This window comes from Rattus norvegicus, chromosome 10, assembly GCF_021556685.1.
Source record: "Rattus norvegicus strain SHRSP/BbbUtx chromosome 10, alternate assembly SHRSP_T2T, whole genome shotgun sequence".
NCBI lineage: Eukaryota > Metazoa > Chordata > Mammalia > Rodentia > Muridae > Rattus > Rattus norvegicus.
The window spans coordinates 32,646,306-32,666,835 of NC_141543.1; the positions used below are offsets into that span (position 1 = coordinate 32,646,306).

At 37.1% G+C, this 20,530-nt stretch overlaps 1 long non-coding RNA gene across 2 annotated transcripts in view; it reads right to left on the reverse strand.

Moving 5' to 3' along the window:
* Nucleotides 1-1,145: 1,145 nt before the first annotated feature.
* The window catches only part of LOC108352216 (uncharacterized), a 28,606-nt gene continuing 9,221 nt past the window's right edge, over nucleotides 1,146-20,530 (reverse strand). The window contains exons 3-4 of one of the 2 annotated variants that reach the window (XR_015631187.1): nucleotides 5,286-5,330; nucleotides 1,146-1,449 (exon numbers count right to left, since the gene is read on the reverse strand). This is a non-coding gene — a long non-coding RNA (uncharacterized LOC108352216). Of the gene's footprint in view, nucleotides 1,450-5,285; nucleotides 5,331-15,596; nucleotides 15,771-20,530 lie in introns of those variants that run through there. The other variant, XR_015631186.1, reaches the window with a different exon arrangement.

Here is a 20,530-nt window from a genome sequence, read left to right on the forward strand (position 1 = left end):
TGAGATCTCCTGAAGCTGGAGTTCCAGGAGGCTGTGAACTGATCCCTCTGAGTGCTCAGACCTGAACTAGCATCTCTGGGAGAGCAAGACATGTACTTAATAACTGAGCCATCTCTCCAGCCCCAGCCCCCCTCCTCTTCTTTTTTTTTCTATATGGTTAGTGCATATATCTTTTGTAAATTTAAAAACAAAAACAACAGCAAAGTAAGATAAAAAAATGTAATTTAGACTTCTGGATACAGAAGTAACAGTTCAATGACATACAGGGTTCATTTGAAATTCCAAAAGTCTGAACATTTTGCAAAGACGGGTTTGTTATAATTATCACCCGGGGAGAGCTGGCTTCGCAGAACTGCTGAGATTTCATACACTCTGAGAAGTTGAGGAGGAAGTGACTGAACAGTGCTAGAAGCTCATACTCACTTCCTTTGTCTTCCCAGCTATGAACGTCATCCAGGAGTAACACATCTCTCAGCAGTAAACTCAGAGCAGAGTCTCAATGACTCTCCCAAGGAGCATGCTCGTAGGTCCCCATAAACTCAACAACACACGTCTGAAAATAGAAGCTGTCAATCAATGGACCAAATATTTGAGTAAGAAATAGACTCGAGCATGTGCTATAAATACCAGATCATTTTGACAGTACTGCCAGTATGGTGACATGAAGCCACGATTTTCAAAAGAAGCAATCGTTTTGTGCTCGTAAATACCCTGGGGAGCATATGTTTAAGTCTGTTAGTGTCATGATGACGGGTACCAGAGTTCTTTGCCCATTTCCCTTTCTGTTTACTTAGGAACTCTTCAGTCGTCTCACTGTTAAATGAATCACCTGTTATCTCTTAAGTGGAAAGAAATACAAGGTTGGCTTTGTGATTTTACTCCATTATGTAAGCAATCAGCTGTAAACTCCTACCAAGGATGTTCTTTTCCTCGGGTGTATTTGTTTTCCTGACAGCCCCGGAGAGCATGAGTTTTAAAATAACTAATACGTTGTTTAGGTATCTGAAGTTCCTTTGTCTTCATCACTACAAAATCTATCACAGCAACTCGGTGTTTATGGAGACATGAAATGTTAACTTCGTCATCAACAAAAAGTATAGCTTCCCCCATGCCATTGTTCAAAGGAAGGTAATAACACAGCCAGTTGTAAATATATATTTTAATATCTATTTTCTCTGTGTTGAAAGCTAAGAGTTTGGTCTAAAGAGTGAAAAGCCAAGAGAAGTCCTTAATCATTTTATGCAGGGTTTCATCGAAATATTTCTATGTTTAAAATTGAGCATGACTTTTACTATTAATGGTAGGCAATGCTAGATCCTTTCCTCAGTCACCACATTTGAGTAGGTTTCCGTCTCAGAGTAGAATGTAGACACTCCAGGTAAGTGGTCTATGGTGGCTCAGTGAGAACTTCAGTCTTCAAGGAGTGTGTAAGGTTTTTTTTTCCCTGTCCTGATTTAAATGAAGATATATGTTAGACATGGTGAACGAATGTCCAGACCTAAGTTATCATAGAGATTTTTTTACTCAGAACTAATTCAGTAAATTAAACATCACCTCCTGGTAGCATGTACAGGCCAACTTCAGGCCAACAGGGAGTTACGTTATAGTTCAGCTAATTACTTAACTGAAACAATCTACATTTTATAAGTTTTTTAACCTGAAAGTTAGAAATAATCATAATCTTAGAAACATAAATAATATGACTTGGGTAAATCACCTAGTTTAACATCTGCCCTGTGGTGTTTAATGCAAAATGTCCAAAATGTTCGTAAGAGCTGAGCTTGGTGGCACATACCCTTAATCCCATCACGTGGGAGGTAGAATCAGACAAATGTCTGTGACTTTGAGTCCAGCATCACCTACATCCTTAGTTATATGGCAATCAGAGATGTATAAGACCTTTGTTCTAAACAAATAAGTTACTGCTAGTATATCCTTCCTAGCTGTTATTTTTTTAATCACTGTTACATAATAAAAAAGAAAATCACTTTCTCTTTGAAACGTGACTTCTAAATTGATAGAATGAGTTTATCGCAATTCCTCATAATACTGCGTTAGATAGTAATAACTCAAGCCACACGCAACTGTAATTCCCATCAATGGAGATATTTGCCTTTGGAATATTTCATGTTACCACCCCAGGAGACTTCATGAAATAGCTGTGTAAATGCTGTACACCATAAAGAACGTCTTTCTGAGGATAATCTTATTCAACATTTTGACAATTTTCAATTCTTGGTTGCAGTGAAAGTTAGCATTAAAAGGATGAGTTCAATAGGATCTTCCAGAGGTAATGCCAATTTGTGTTAGCTTGAGCAGAGTCAATAGTCGTAGGTGATCCTAGTCTAGATATTCCTATGAAGATATTCCTATTGTAAACATGAATTAACTTCTCTTGTGTGATTTAATATTCTCAAAAATCTGTCAAAGCATACATAGCATTTCAGGAAACACCTATGAGAAACATTAGCCGCTAATATTGCTTAAAGATGGTACTCGTGTAATTTAGATAGAATAGAGACTTGATTTAGAGCGAGAGGATTTTGTATCTTCTTACTAATTAGTATTAGACTGTGAGTATATTGAGGGCATGGAGAAATCCAATGGACTGCAGAGTAATACATAAGGTTACCTCTAAAAGAACAAGAAGACATTAGTTTGAAATTAAAGACTTAGTGGAATTAATTCAGAGACAATCTCTAAATGCATCTGGATTTTTGCATCTCATAAGAAAGACACATTCCTCTTCCATGCCAGATTAGCTTGTATCAGAGATTTTGTGGAAAATTCCTTATAAGATAATCCTCTTCTAAGAGTAGGTTTTCCTATCACTTTAGAAGGCAGAAACAGCATTTCCTTCTGTAGAAAAGGACAGAAATTCACATTATGTAAAACAAAACAAAGAAAAGTATAGTCTGTCTGTCTCTCTCACTGAGAAGTCAAAGATGCACACTGGATAGTGACTGTGCCTTTAACAACAAAATCCTTTCTTTGATGAAGGAATCATGTCTTCTGCCAGCGTGTATGAAACTGTGAAACTCTGGCAACATGCAAACCGTTCACTTGCAAGAAACTTAAGAAACATCACGGGTTTTGATGACAAGCTAATAAATGAAGTAATACAGAAAACTAACTAACTCAGGAAAAAGTTGTAAAGAATAGCCAGAGATTTCATTTATCTGTATTAATAAAGGATCACCTAGTGTTGATTCAAGCACATATTGAACACTTTCCCTGTGCCAGGCATTGTTTTAATATAAAGTCAGAAAAGTAGACTGACTGTGGTTGACAATTTGATAATTTCTCTCCTCTTTTGCTACATGCCTAGATTGTGGAGCAAAGAAAAAGATTAGATAGATAGATAGATAGATAGATAGATAGATAGATAGATAGATATCTGTGTGTGTGTTTTAATTCAAACTGGTTCATAAACTCCATGGACATAAATTAAAGTGATTAAAACAGGAGGAATAGGCATGATTGAGAGGTTCTTTAATTCAGGGGATCACGGAAGGTCTTTATCAACTGACGGCAACTGCTCTATCTTTGTTCTAAGGTGATAGAGAAAGAATATCCCAGGAAAGGAAGCATGAAGGGGAGAACAAATTAATTAATTCTGAAAAACTCTGATTCTGTTGTAGGTTCTGCAGTCAGATGGAAAAGCTTCTATCTCTTTTGCTTTATGAAATTTAACCGGCTCATTTGCCTCATTATTCTTTAAAAGGCAAAGTTTGTTTTAATGTCACAAACATTTAAAAAGTAAGGGGCCATGTTGCAATACAGAATGCTTATGCATAGATTTAATAATAATAATAATCATAATCATAATAATGTCCATTAATGTAGTAACATGTAGAAAATACATATAAGCATAATCACAACTTATAACTACTGTTCTTGTTGTTCCTAAAACTCAGAGAATTCCAATGTAACAAAACACAGCAATCTATAGATGAGACAAAGATGAGAAGAAAGTTTTGTGAGATAAAACACAAAAAAGAAAGCAATAAGATAAAAGAATTAAGGAGGGCCATTTATCTCTCAAGACCATGATGAATATTTCAGTATTTTTCCAAACATTAAAGTTACTCCTTTTGATGTTCTATTCAGAGATGGAGAAAAAAGGGGAATTCTTTGCTTTACGTTTTCCAACTAGCCAATGTCTATGTCAAGGATTGAACCTTGCAACAGTTTGTTCCCAGAGGCGGAATAACTGTGCAATATGCAGGCCATATGCCAAGGCAGCATGCTCACGCTGCAGATGTCGCTTCCCTTATGCAATAGACAGCTTTGTCGTCAGCAGATACAGAATTGCAGTATTACAAAAATCGTTAGGATCAGAAATGGGACAAAATGATGGGTGCCTTTTATCTACATTGTTTGAACAGGCTGGCTGTGTAGAGCGTCTGAACACAGCTTATAAATTTTTCCAGTTGATGACACAGTAGAGAACAGATGGATGAGCTCTCCATAATAAGATGGGCAGAAGTGCCTATCTTGATCATTCACCATGAAGATAAAGTTGGCCCATACTCTGAGAGTTAAAAAAAATGATGAGTTTCCTAATAAATATCTTTAAAGAAAAGGATTTTTTATTATCCTAAACAGATTACTTTGTAATGCTCAGAGTCAAAAAATTATAATAACCTAGACAAGGCAAATTTTAATCTAATGAGGTTTCAAACTTGCTTAGGAACAGACACATTTTCACACTAGGAAAATAATTGTCCAAAGAAAATATTGGTTTAAAGTGTTTCTAAGAATTGCAAAGAATGCATGTTTCTAGAAATGTGCCTCTCCACAGAAGGGGCAGCTCATAGTCTGAGAAGTCTCCGTGTATTTCTCCATATACCTTTGTTCTCCATAATACTTGGGGAAGGGCTTAAACTAAGCTGTCAAATTAATCCCTAATTCTACATAGCTCAAACTATGGAAGAACCCAATAAACATTCAGTCTAGTTCACACCATATTCAGTTCTCAAGCCCACATTAATTTCACACTAGGATTGTAGTTATTTTTTATAGGGAGCTTGATGATGGAGCTGGAACAGTCCTACAGCTGTGGGTAACTATTTTATGTTTGGAATAAAACCCATAAATGGAGCTTCAACTGATTTTGTGGCAGTGCCATACCATCCTGGTATACCCCCACCTGAATTAAATTTTAGTAAGAAAATAAATCGTGTGTTTAAGGCATTGTAGCCACAAATCTACTACTTACCAAGAATTGGTCACAATGCCTGATAAACTTTATATATTCTATTCATTTTAAGGTTTTTCAATACCTTTGATGATGAAACATGCTGGAAATCACTGTCACAAATGTCATGCTGTCATAATAAGAACAAACATAAAATAGTTAAGATATTATCCTGTTTATGCTCTGCTAGATACTGGGAAAATAAAAGGGGAAAGTTCACTGAATACATCATAGAAAATAAGGCTGTCCTAAAGAAGCATGGTTTTGAGATGGGGCACAGGATTTTTCTAAATAAAAATAATAGAAATGGAAAGTTTCATACTGAGAAAGATGGGCAAAACCTAACTGTTTAAGTTTCCTCCCCACCTCCCCCAATATAATGAACACAATGATCCACTGTGTTCTTGGCAGTATGGTTCCATTCAGAAATTGTGAGTAAGAAGAGACAATATTAAGTTTACTTTACTGGATGGTACCTTTGCAAGAAATATGGAGGATAGATAAAAGGGATATTTGAGAGAAATAGGTAAGATTGACTAGACATAGATACACTAGTGCTAAGCTGTGATATACTAGCAGCATTTGGAGCATAAATTAAGACAAAACAAAGCCAGACTGCATTGGCCAGTTCCTCGAAACACACACACACACACACACACACACACACACACACACACACACACTAGTATTTATTCACAAAACTATCAATTCCATATAACTTACCAACTGTCAGAAATTAAGGAAATCATAGACTGACCAATGGAAAACAGTTCCTATTGGAGGAAATCAGTCATTTGATTTACATTTAGACTTCCATTAGGCTCATGGGAATGGAGGTCAGTGTTTGGTTTTACTTGATCTTCACACTAACCTTCCAGCTCCCATGTTAATCAATGTGTGATGTCTCCACCACTTTCTAGATCTCTTAGAAAAACAGCAGAGCCTGCACAACTATGAATCTAGCTAAGGATGTATCACTTTCCTCAGATTCCATCATCCTGTCTCCTGAGACGCTGATGAGAAGCATTCTATAGTACACTATGTTGCATTGCACTTTCTACTGAACACTTCAGTTCTATGACAGAAACCAAGGACATTTTCTGTGAAGTTCTGTCCCTTGGACTAGGGTACGGATGATGACAACATTGAGAATCTATGTAGTTCTATTTTAAAGGAAGTCATCCTTTTCCTGGGACACAATAACCACGCAACCTTGAGAATCTCTTAATTTCTTAACTTCCTTACTCTAATTTTGTAAAGGTATATATCCAGTTCCACTGGCTATTTTATATCATCATAAAATAACACAAAGTCTAAGCACTCTGAATTTAGGAATAATTACCTCATCTCTACCACTTCTGCTGAGTATTTGTTTCCCAACCTTTGATAAAAAGTCGTAGAGTCTGTGAATGAGACTTCGAACTAAGGAGCCATACTTCATTGGGCTCTTTCTATGCTGGGAGCCAAAGGTAATTGTCTTGTTTATCATGGTTGTGGGGTTTGCCATAATTGACACACTACAACTCTTACAATCATTACCCTGCCACATGAGTTGCCAGGAGAAACCAACACTATGAGACAAGACCATTTCCAAATACGTCCATGTTACTTTCATCTCTCACCTATACTGCTTAGTAAAGACTCTTGCTCAATCCTTGAAAAGGATTTTAATCCTTTAAAAACATGTTTTCTTTAAGCCTATGCCTACCCCTACACAGTAAACCATAATTCTTGAGCTAATTCTCATGACAAGGTTTTACAGAAAGCACCATCATTCTTAGTACGGTAAGAACTATGCACTGAGCAGCAACACTGGGGGAAATTACATAATGCATTTGCATACCTTGTAATATTAACACATAAGCATTTCAATAGGAGACTGTAGTTACATTAGGAATATATTACTCTAAAATATGAAATTACATACTCATAAAAAATCGTTATTTTTCATTTCTTTGAGCATCACGTTTTTCTTTTTTTTAGAAAGAATTATGGTACCTGGTTGGGTCTCCTACATCTAGATTAAAGTTATTGTTTTATTAGAGGCTCACTTTCAGTATCACATAAATGAAAACAGTAGAAAAGCACATTACGAGACATGGTTCAACTGTATTCTTTTTACTGCTCTCAAATTCAAGTATTAATTCCATAAAAGCAATGGATTTGGAAAAGCAACTATAAACAGTTGGAATATTAGAAAGATGTAGAACCATATTTCTCAATCTTGGTTTATCCCACAAGGAGAAAAAGAGATTGGAACAAAAAAAAATCATGGAACTTATTAAGGCATTCAAAAACAATTTTTTATAAAAGAAAAAAACGTATGCCATCCCATTTAGAAATAATTCCAATGAAAGCCTCATAGAATTCATAGGACCTATAGAATATCATCTTTTTGAAATAACAATATGCAGAAAATAAAGATTCTCAGGTGTCATTTAATCCAATACCTGTGCAGCATAAATAGGGTGGCCAGAGTCCCGGAGTAGTCAAATAACATTTAAATATCACAAAGTAATGCATAAGCTAATTACTGCTCTCTGATACCAGTATGAAAGGTTTTAACAAGTAGTGCACTTCTGGACCACTTACTTTTAGGGAAGCATTCTATGCTGGAGATCTGCTTTGATTCTTTCTACAGAACAGAAGTCTGTGAACTAGGACACATTTACTTTTGAAGTCCTGGTTGAAGGCATAACTCTGATTTGTTTGTTGTTGTTGTTGTTGCTGCTGCTGCTGCTGCTGCTGTTGTTGTTGTTGTTGAGGTTGTTGTTGTTGTGTTGTATTCTTAAGTAATTCAAACTAGCTAAAGAAACACCATTTGAACCAATATCTACGATCAAATACTGAGAGGTCATTTGTTTAGAACTTAATGTTACATAATTTAGGATTTTCAAATCAGGTACAACATTCTATGTAGTTATTTCTCTTAAGGAAAGAAGAAATGAGAAATGAGAACATCTGATTCCAAAGAGTAAAAAAGAAAATCCTTCATCATATTCACTGGAGGCTCTACTGGTCAAAAGATTAAAGAATCTTCCTTAGGTTTCTAGAAATACTTAGTAACCCAGTTTCTGGAGATCCCATTATATCACAGCAGGGTGTGTGTCTGAGAGCTTGGTTGGAAAATCTTAGCCTCGGGAGGAGAAAAGTCAATCTACTACAAGGAAGTGTCCCCTTTTTATTTTTTTCAAATTTAGCCTTTAGTAATTAAATTAAATCAAAGGGAATTTATTTTTCACTTGCCTTCTATAAAGATCACTTTTAGAGGCCATTCAAATACAAATTGCCCTCAGAATCATGTTGATTGGCTCTGTCCAGAATCATGGTAGTAATTCAAGAGTTGACTTCTTGTTGAAGACAATGAATGACTTACAAGCAGAAATGAGGAAGCATATTGCCAGCCCTTGCTCAAAGATATAAATATGAAATGGCATTTTACAAGGTTGACTGTGTTTATTAAAGATACAGTAAGGCCAATGTTTCTCTTACCCTCATAGTAAAAAAAATAAGAAAGAAAATATTTGAAAATTTTAAATAGTCAAAAATTTACCATATAATAATAAAAGTACAAACTCAGTAAAAAGAAGTGTTCATGTCTTATGTCCTGTTTGGCTTCATCATAACAGTTTTCTCAAAGTGTAAAGGATTCTAGACTGATCAGATATTTTTTATCCCAAGTAGAAATCTATTTTACTATTGTCTATCAAAATAAATGATTCAATATCAGGCTATTGCTATTGCCTGTGGTAATCCCCCAGAGTGAAAGGTAAGCCCCTGTTGCTGAAAACACCGTGCAATTCAGACAGAGATGCCAAAGGGTTCTGATCTGAAACTGACTGAAAGCCTTTTCTCTGAGGAGTAGCATTCATGGTACAAGAAGATGTCATGCACAAAGAAGTAACCAACAGCCTTATCCAGTTATGAAGCCTATCAACCATCACAATAACCACTATGGCACAATAATCTTAAATATGCAGTAGTGGCATGAATGCCTTACCAGAAACCTACAGCTTTATAATTGGACTGAAGTCCTACTCAACAAGAGGGAAACAATGCCTGCCACTCGAAAACTAATCAACTACACAGACACTTTAAGACATGAATGTTGAAGGAGACTCTACAATGGCCACTTTACTAAACCAGCATAATCTAAAAACACATTCTAAACATTTGTCTTTTTATCCACATATAAGTATAGTTCTCATACCTCTTCAAAATAGAAAACAATTACAGAAAACTAAAACCAATAAAAATGCAAAATTTTAGAGGCCAGATCCAATGGATACATCTATGAGGTCACTCCTGCACCTAAGGCCAAAGAAAAATGGGAAAGAGGGGGCAGAAAGAATGTTAGATCCAGGAGTCAAGAGAGTTTGCTGTGAGATTCTATCTCTTACAAATGTCAGAAGCTATAAACATAAAGTCTCAGCAGCATCACTACCGAAACATGAGCTGAGGAAACACAGCAGTAGCATAAAAAAGTGGGTGGGAAAGGACCACGAGCCCCCAACCCTACATCAAGTTCTATAGGAAACTAAGAAATGCTGAGAGCAAGGGAAATAGTATACCAATTGTTTATCTAATACCGATAGTCTGCCATAAAAACATATATAAAAGTAACATTATACAGACTGATAGTATGTATTTAAATATTTAGAAATACACATACACACGCACGCGCGCGCGCGCGCACACACACACACACACACACACACATAATTTACTAGTATAGCTTCATCAACAAAACGTGCAAGTGAAGAAATACCTTTTTTTGATAAGTTTGTGCAGGCAGCTGAGGTTTGAGTGCCCTAGAAGGGTACAATGACTAACATTTTAAACCCCTGGGTGGTCCTGTTCAGGAGTGTTCAAATATTTGAGAGGTGAATCCTAGTGGAAAATCTTTAAGCCCTTTGCCATGAGCTCTAGTAGGGATTACAGAAATTTGGTTCCCTTGAATGGCATCGTGTTTGGCAACACAAGTTCCCCCATAAACATGTTGTTCAGACATTCTATTGCCCTGCTTAGAGGCCACACACACTGTCCACTCAACTGATCGTGGACTTGAGCTGAATAAACTCTTTCTGCTGATAAGCAAGCTGTCTGAGGTATCTTATTGAACATAAAGGCTAATAACTGGAAAATGCCAATATTACATGTATATATAGTATTTAATGTATAACACATAATAAGTGATATGTGATATATAATATATATACACATATATATATATATTAGTGCAAACTTCCCACAATCATAAATAAGAACATTGCCAAAGGCTAAAGCAAATAGAGGACAGTAGTCCTCTGAGTCTACGGGATATTGCTGATATGCTAAACCAGTCTAAATCTACCCACAACTGGGTATCAGATATCTTTAAGTCTATTAGATTTCAAAAATTCTACAGACAAGGCAGCTACTCGTTTTTCTGATGATCTTTACAAAGATATTTGTATATCAAACAAGTTTAGAAGACATACTGTCTCATTTCAGGGACAAAGAGCTGATTTATGTATTGTTTATTATGGGATAGATAATGTTCACCTCTGAGAGAAAGTTAGAGGAGTCTTTTGTTCCCTACTAAAGACAACAGCTGATATGAGCAAACACTGTTTTGTCTTTTCCTTTTCTTCATAATGCTAGGGCTTGTGCATTAGCATAAAAGCAATATTAAGGCTTATGTATTAGCATAAAAGTGTTTATTAGTAATGCCATTTATTAGTAATAAAGTCTTGTGTTTTTAACCTAGTGTCTTGTATTTGTGTCTCTTCATGAAATGTTGGGCAGCTAATTTTCACTTGGGAGACAGAGACCATGTTCTAAGAATAAGTTTATTTTAAAATGTGTGTGTGTGTGTGTGTGTGTGTGTGTGTGTGGTGTGTGTTTGCCTACATGTATGTAAGTCTACCACAAGCATGGGTGGGTGCCTATCTATGTCTATGAAGGTGAGAAGAAGGCATTAAAATCCCTGGAACTGGAGATACAGAAGGTTGTGATTTCCATTTGCCTACTGAAAATTCAATTCAGTTCCTAGCTCTTAACTGTTTACACATCTTTGCACTTCCTCCAATCATATCTGCTGACCCAGGTTTTCTACTGTTTGAGCTAGTTATGACCTCAAGCATATTACAGGATATTGTATCATCTTCAGATAATGACATTATACCTGAGGCTGGGGATACACCTCAGTGCTAAGAGTGTTGGTATGACATACATGAAGTCCTGGGTTCAGTCCCTAACAATACTTATAGCCAAGCATGGTATTGTAACTGGTGTCCTGAAGACAGAGGGAAGGAAATCAGAGGTTCAAGATCATCCTGACTACTTAGCATGTTTTAGTTCTGCCTGGGCCATACCAGACCTCATCATATTAAAAAAATGAAGATGTTCTGTTATTAAATAATTTAGATATACTTCATATTATCTTGGAGTCAGCAGCATCAAACAGGGAAATTGGAGGAGCTGAAGATGTTGGAGACATCATAACAACATCCTTCTCCCTAGGTGTTTGTATGTCAGCTTAACTACACAAGTGCTGTGGATTGTAAATAATACATGTTATCATTTTTATTTAATCTATAAACATTAAATTATGTAAATAATCTCTCAAAGAAATTAGAGGCGTTTAACTAATAGTTGCTTCCCAAACTTTTAATTCTATTATTGGGTGTTACAAATACCAGACAGCTTGAGTACTATTAAAAATTGCTTCCATTTCACATTTTCCTGAGGAAAGAACTACAGAGAAAGTTTTAGGAAAAACTACAGAATTAACTCTTTAGGTGGCATGATCAAGAAAATGTAACCTAAAACTTAAATTGCAAGAAATAAGTTCTTTCCCTTATTTTTATGTTGGTATTCTAAGAAATTATCCCAGAAAAATATGCTCAGTAATAATTAATTTTGTAAAATAATTATTAGAGATCAAAATACTATAATATATACACCATTTTCTACATTGTTTAATATTTTATATTGTGTGATTATAGTATAATTACATTTCTCCCTTCTCTTTTCTTTCTTCAAACTCTCAACCCCCCATTATTTTCCTTCAAATTTATGGCTTCTTTCTTTCAGTCATTGTTATTATATGATAAATATGTGTGTATGTCTATATACATATTTATCTATGCATGCACGCATCTATGCATACATATACATAAACACATATATACATGTATGTATTTATATATGCATATATAATGTTACTTGTATGTATGTTTTCAGGGATGATTTTATGTGTATAGAGAATCTTTATGATGTGCTGAGAAGGATCGGTAGATTTTGACTAAACAGGCTCAGAAGGTGATGATATAATAATTGTAGGCTATAAGAAGAGCCTTAAGGTTTCACATAGGTTAGCCACCTGGAAGGCTGGGAATCAAAAGAAGTGAATCATGAAGCTGGTTAGATACAACACAAAAATTTTACTGAAAGTCTTGAAGTAATAAAATTCACACAGCATGAGATATTTTAAACATGCTGATCTTACTCGGTAATCTCTTAGAGAATTGATGTTTGGGCTTTCTTAGAGTATTGATATACAGGACACTATGCTCTTGTTCAACTCTTGTTGAGATCATGGCAAAAGCATATGATAGCTGCTCAAGGAGGAGGATTGGATGAAATTATAACAGTGGGTTGCAACCTTATTGAATGGCATAAGGACTTGATTTTCTTTTTTTTTTATTATTTTTTTTATTAACTTGAGTATTTCTTATATACATTTTAAGTGTTATTCCCTTTCCCGGTTTCCGGGCAAACATCCCCCTCCCCCCTCCCCTTCCTTATGGGTGTCCCCCTCCCAACCCTCCCCCCATTGCCGCCCTCCCCCCATAGTCTAGCTCACTGGGGGTTCAGTCTTAGCAGGACCCAGGGCTTCCCCTTCCACTGGTGCTCTTACTAGGATATTCATTGCTACCTATGGGGTCAGAGTCCAGGGTCAGTCCATGTATAGTCTTTAGGTAGTGGCTTAGTCCCTGGAAGCTCTGGTTGCTTGACATTGTTGTACTTTTGGGGTCTCGAGCCCCTTCAAGCTCTTCCAGTTCTTTCTCTGATTCCTTCAACGGGGGACCTATTCTCAGTTCAGTGGTTTGCTGCTGGCATTCGCCTCTGTATTTGCTGTATTCTGGCTGTGTCTCTCAGGAGCGATCTACATCCGGCTCCTGTCGGTCTGCACTTCTTTGCTTCATCCATCTTGTCCAATTGGGTGGCTGTATATGTATGGGCCACATGTGGGGCAGGCTCTGAATGGGTGTTCCTTCAGTCTCTGTTTTAATCTTTGCCTCTCCCTTCCCTGCCAAGGGTATTCTTTTTCCTCATTTAAAGAAGGAGTGAAGCATTCACATTTTGATCATCCGTCTTGAGTTTCGTTTGTTCTAGGGATCTAGGGTAATTCAAGCATTTGGGCTAATAGCCACTTATCAATGAGTGCATACCATGTATGTCTTTCTGTGATTGGGTTAGCTCACTCAGGATGATATTTTCCAGTTCCAACCATTTGCCTACGAATTTCATAAAGCCGTTGTTTTTGATAGCTGAGTAATATTCCATTGTGTAGATGTACCACATTTTCTGTATCCATTCCTCTGTTGAAGGGCATCTGGGTTCTTTCCATTTTCTGGCTATTATAAATAAGGCTGCGATGAACATAGTGGAGCACGTGTCTCTTTTATATGTTGAGGCATCTTTTGGGTATATGCCCAAGAGAGGTATAGCTGGATCCTCAGGCAGTTCAATGTCCAATTTTCTGAGGAACCTCCACACTGATTTCCAGAATGGTTTTACCAGTCTGCAATCCCACCAACAATGGAGGAGTGTTCCTCTTTCTCCACATCCTCGCCAGCATCTGCTGTCACCTGAGTTTTTGATCTTAGCCATTCTCACTGGTGTGAGGTGAGATCTCAGGGTTGTTTTGATTTGCATTTCCCTTATGACTAAAGATGTTGAACATTTCTTTAGGTGTTTCTCAGCCATTCGGCATTCCTCAGCTGTGAATTCTTTGGTTAGCTCTGAACCCCATTTTTTATGGGGGTTATTTGTTTCCCTGCGGTCTAACTTCTTGAGTTCTTTGTATATTTTGGATATAAGGCCTCTATCTGTTGTAGGATTGGTAAAGATCTTTTCCCAATCTGTTGGTTGCCGTTTTGTCCTAACCACAGTAGGACTTGATTTTCTATAGCTATGATGACAAGGTGAATAGAATCATGACTCCTGCTCAGGTTATAGACAGATAAAATAGGTGTAGGTGATAAAATTTGTTTCTTACCATATATTGCCAGTGAGTTTGAAAAACAAAACAAAACAGCTATAGAAATGAATGAACCAGAATGGTTGATTAAGGCAAATGCAATCACTGGTAGCTACAGTCAATTATTTTTGAAGATTTGATTTGATAAGAAACGAGCAGGTTGTATGATCAGGAAGACATTCTTTCTAATACACTAAATAACAGACATAACAAAAGAGTGACTGCTGATGTAGAAACATTTTGCCAGCATCTTATACATAACTGCTATAGAACCGGGTAGAAGCATTCGCCCACAGCTCGTTCCTCCTGAAGACGAGCGATCAGTCAATTGACAAAATTGTAATAGAAACATGGACTTGGATGGCAGTACTATATTATTTTTTCCTGATTTGGGAAATTATAGTATAGTTGTCCAAACAATATATTTGAAAAACATAACTACTAACCTATTTTGTTAATTATTACTCAGTGCTGGGAACTATAGCCAGAGCTTCAGGCATGTGAGGCAAAACACAGTGCTGTGGTGCTTGCGGTGTTGAACCTATAACTACATATGGTTCTTGGAAAGACCATGAGAAGATGGACACATTTTTATATACAGAGTATCTGATTAGGAAAGAGTATGAAGGTGCAATACAATAACAATTGTTGGACCTAATTATGATGCTTATGAAGTGTAATTTTGAAGAAGGTACTATTAAGTAGATGTGATTTTGTCGATGAAGATAACATGATATTGAAAGCATACACACATTTCCTTTTAAAGTGAAGTAAGATATTTGGGATATTTGGGATAGCCTTCATTGTTCTCACACAGCAATCATTTCAACATGTACTCTCCCTCTCCGGGTGCAGACGTTAATACGCAAGTAGAATTTAGACCATGGATCTGCCTATTAATGCTCGGTCTCCACTGCAATCCCTGTCACCAGTTGAGAGCTTTGCTTCTCTTCCTGATATAATTAATTTACAAAAAAAATATACTATTTTCTTTACGTTTCCAGTGGCCTCATATAGAGTCAAAGAAACCTGAAGCAGATTATGATCTGCAACAGAATAATAAACGCGTTCACTGAAACCTCTTCACGGAGAATATCTCCCAGTTCTTGAGAAGTTGAATCTGGGAGTTATTTTATATCATCAGGATTATGAGCAGAATCTTTATTTTTTAAAAAAGATCTTCTTGGAGTGTCTTCACAAATGTGGTCTCCACAGCGTTTTCATTGTGTAGCGCTCCATCAAGTCATAAATACTGTATCCTTCTTCCTTTGAGCTCAGAGTTTCTTGAATTTCAAAGGTCAGCAGCATTCTGAGTAAAACCTGTAAAAATCAGCGGCAGACCCTTGAAAAAAACATCATTTTCAAAGTATTTAATCCAAGCAATCTGAAAGTATGGACACTATGTTAACACATCCCCTCTCCGGTATCTACTCTTCATAGAATTAAGTGCTTGTTGCCCTTAATTTATTCATCACTTGAAATTTTGTTTATCAGAGGTATAAAACTCCGAAGTGAACAAGAAAAATTCAGAAACCCTTTATAGTGGGGCTTAGGAAATATACCAGCAGATAGGTGCTGTACCCAGTGTGGCCCTGGTGGGGACAGAATGACATGGTTCCTAACCCTTGGACAGGGCCCCGGTTTGAGCATCCAGGAGTGTAGATGGCTGCTGTGTGTATAAGGCTTGTTTATATAATAATTTACATATTTTCACATTCCTCTGAGGAATGTCCTCCCTCTTAACCTTAATGACACCATGAGAATTAGAAACAACTGGAGTCCAGGAGTCAAAGGTGTAGCTAATGTCTCAGCAAAATGGTAAGCACTGGGACCTTCAGGACAAGGCTGTGGAAAAGAGCTCTAAATACTTGAGTTCAAAATATATATAATTTCTCAACTATGCAAAATATAAGAGGGCAATATGAATTGGAGGGTGGGTGGCGGGGCTTCATGAATCTGAAGGAACAAAGGCAGCTTGTCAGAAAGGTAGAAAGGCAGGCAGATTCCTGAGTTCAAGGTAGCCTGGGACAAAGCAAGGTTAGGTCCAGGTGTGGTAGAAATGGTACCTTCAGGGCAGGGTTCCACCCAACTTGTTTATCATTTGTGCTTAACAAAGGCAGGCAGATCTTTGAATTCTTTGGCACCTTTAGGAAAAACTGCTTGCTGTTTTCTAAGAATTGAAGGGCTGCGGTCATGGGATGCTGTTTCATAAAAAATCTAAAGGAAACCTGGAGTAACTGACTGAATTGATACATAAAATAAAAGACTGGACCTGCAGGAGACGAGCTATCCAGAGAATTTTTTTAGGATAAAAAAGAGAACTGCTTGGAGAACTGACATACATAGAGACACACAGAGAGCAATACAGAGACACACAGATATACACATGCACACACAGAGACACACTCACAATCAAGCAGGACATGGACAAAGAGATCTCTTAGAATAGCAAGCAAGCAGAATATAGACAGAGAAATCACCAGAGAGAAAGTGAACATAAAGAGAAGCAGACTGGAAAAGCTATGTGAAGTAGCAAAAAGGTCGCCAGCCTGGATCCATGATTTGACTTCGAGCCATTCTTTTCACTGTTCCCAGACACCCTTTCTGTTAGAACCCCTCTTCCAGCTGAGGCTAGTCCTTGGCAGATAGAAGTGCCCACTGGTTTGAGTTCAAATCTTCAGTATGTATGTATTAATAAAAATCTGGGCATGGCTGTGCACCTGCAAATTTATTACTGTAAGAAAGATTGACAGGAAAGTTACTCAAGCTTTCTGACATCCTCTTGTGGCTTCTGTACATACACAAAGACACATACACACACACACACACCTGTAAACAAAAGCATGCATACACTGTACACACATATACTATGTAATCATATACCATATATCTGCAAAAGCTACTCGTAATAGCTATAGTTTAACCAGGGGTCTATGTAATGATTTATGAACTTACTTTTCCATAAGAAACCTATATTATTTAAGTGAAATATCTAGGTTTTGAAGGACAGAATTTAACCTAGAATACATTTGAAGAAAAGATAATGTATTTTTATACAATGCTTCTATCCATAAAAAGCAACACAAAAATGAAAGTATCTATAAAATATTCTCTGGACAAAAAAGAAACTAACACATATAGTTCAATAAATAGGTGCATATACACGAATTACATATGTACACATGTAAATATTCATATATATTTATGAACTAGACACAAATCCATTTAGAAAAGTATAAAAATGTCTTTGGTAGAAAAATGAAGACTGCTAAAATTGAAGTTCATCATACTAATTAAAAAATAATATCTCAAAAGTTCTACAACTATGAGGAAACGAATAGGATGAACATGTGGTAAATACTTAGCTACTGCGCCAGCCCCGTGCCCTGTGTGCATCTGTCTGTGCATGTGTGTACTTACACATCCACAAGTGAGAACAAACAACCAGAGAGAGCTGAAAAAGTGAGGCTTGCTGATAAAGTTCCTTCAAGAAGGTGAATTCTAAACTATGAAATAAAATGAAACAGAAAACTCAAGAATTTCCCATCGAGGATTCACGAGGTCATAGGAAGAATTGAAAGCACAATTAACAGCCATAGGGTATACAGGAGAAGCTGCATCTTAAAGGGAATTATGACTGGCATCATGCACTGACTGCTTTCAACATGAAATTATACCTAGCTTAGAATTCCCCTCACATCATGGTTGCTACCTCTAGGCAAGGTTCTTTTCTCTCTGGGGTCATTCTTGCTACCTCAGAAAGCCAACAACTAAACAGTAACAGGAGAGAATATTAACAGACGTTTTGGTGTTACCGCATGCCACAGACATATGCAAAGTGCTCATTTTCCTTTCTAAATATCTTTTCAAAGCCAATGTGTAAGACATTGCATGTATATAATCATGGTACATGTATTTGCCATTTCTACATCATACTCATAGCTAGGGTTACCTTTCAAAAACCCAGATAAAATAATGTTATTGTTCCGTTTACATTCTTCAGGTACTTCCTAAGACACTGAAAATGGCCTCTGAATCCCCTCACATTGTCTGGTTTGCTTAGTGCTCCATTCTTACTCCTCATCCTTTTTTCATCATGCCCAATTTCTCATGCTGACATTCCCCCCAGTATTTCTAGAGCAACCTGTGCTCTTCCTTAGCGCCTGTGCATTTGAACTTATTAACTCTACTGACTGCCCTTCCTATTATCACAGTGGCCACTTTATATTTTAATGTGGTAGATTAAATGCTGCTCAGATCAAGAAGAAGAAAGAAAATAGAGGAGGAGGAGCAGGAGGAGTGGGAGGAGTGGGAGGAGTGGGAGGAGATGGATCTATAGGAGAAAGAAGAAGAAAACGCAATATTTGATAAGATTAAGCCCCCTTCACTCCCACTGTGCTACTACTCTCCATGTTCACAATGGCAGAAACTGTTGGAGGCAAGGGAGAGCAGTTGGCACAATGCAATGGCCACAGTGCTGGGACTGAAACCTGCAGTGAAAATTTCAGTTGTATAGCATGCAAGCTGTGAGTGCTTGGATACATTCCTTAGAAGTCTCATAGCCCCTTTCACTCTTTACTGAATTAAAAAGTAAATTCATCCACTCAGGCACTGAGTTACACACTAGAGACCCACAGTGAACAGAGAAAACAAAACAATACCAGCGCATTTAAGGGGATGTAGATGTAGGACCCAACTTCGGATGATATGACATAGTATGAGGTATCTTTTTCCAAAGCTTGATCAAGGAAAAAATAAATCTTAGAAATTATTTAAACTGATGCAGTTACTGAAACAAAAGCAACTACCAATGAGTTTTTAACACTTTAGAACTTCATGCAAGAGCACAATGTATATTGGTCATATATATCCCACTTTCTCCTCAGACTCCTCCAACAACATCTCTACCACACCTGTCCAAACAGAAGGTATGGCCTTGTTGGAGGAGGTTTGTCACTGTAGGGGTGGGCTTAGAGATCTTCTCCTAAGAGATCTACCTGAGGATGCCCAGTCTGTTCCTGGCTTCCTTCAAGATGAAGATATAGAACCCTCAGCTTTTCCTGCATCATGGTGCCTGGATGCTGTCAGGCTTCCACCTTGATGACAATGGACTGAATCTCTGAACCTGTAAGCCAGCCCCAATTTAATGTTGTCATTTATAAGACTTGCCTTGATCATGGTGTCTCTTCACAGCTAAGACACATGGCCACTCTGAGCTTATGAATGCAAATTTATATCATATCTAGAAGACTTTTTTTTCACAGCAGTATTCCCCAAACTTTGCCCACAACAACCTTTCCTCCCCTTCTTCATGAGATGCTATGAGCCACGAGAGGAGGGAATATGACACATGTAGCTCATTTAGTGTTAAACAATTCAAAGTTACTCAGTTTCTATACTCCATTGAACTGTAAAGCAAAAGTATAGCTGTCTCATGAGGGTTGAGAGTTTCACTGGAGAGATACCTGTTTATCCATGTTCATTGCTATCTGTTAACAAAGGCATAAAAAAATACAGTCAGCCTAGGTGTTCATCAACTGATAATGAAAACACAGTATATTATGCTTAGAGGTATTCCTCTGGTGATGTAAGTAAAGAGTACACAGTGCTATGCGGGAAGCAATTGAACAGGAAGTCAACACTTGAAACTGATCAGTTTTCTTCCCAGGCTTTTTTGTTTGTTTCTTATTTTTTTAATTGATTGTTTTACTTATTTACATTTCAAGTGTTATCCCCCTTCTCAGTTTCCCCTCCACAAGCCCCCTATCTCCTCCTTCCTCACCCCTGCCTCTATGAGGGTGCTTCCTTTGTATTGCCTTTCTTATTTTTCAAGAAAGGAGGAATTAAGGAGACCTTGGAAACATAAAATTACACTTATTTTGGCCAAAGTTGTTACTTCTTGCGACCTCTTAGTTGCTGTGTTTTATATTTGTACATGAAAATATGGTAAATTATGTCTCACTAAAATATGACACCTTAGGAAAAATACTATTTCTTTCACAAGTTTTGATCACATTTTTATAAGTGTTGCAGTAGGAATGCTGCTAAAATTGTGATTTCCCTGTAATATAAAACAAAGC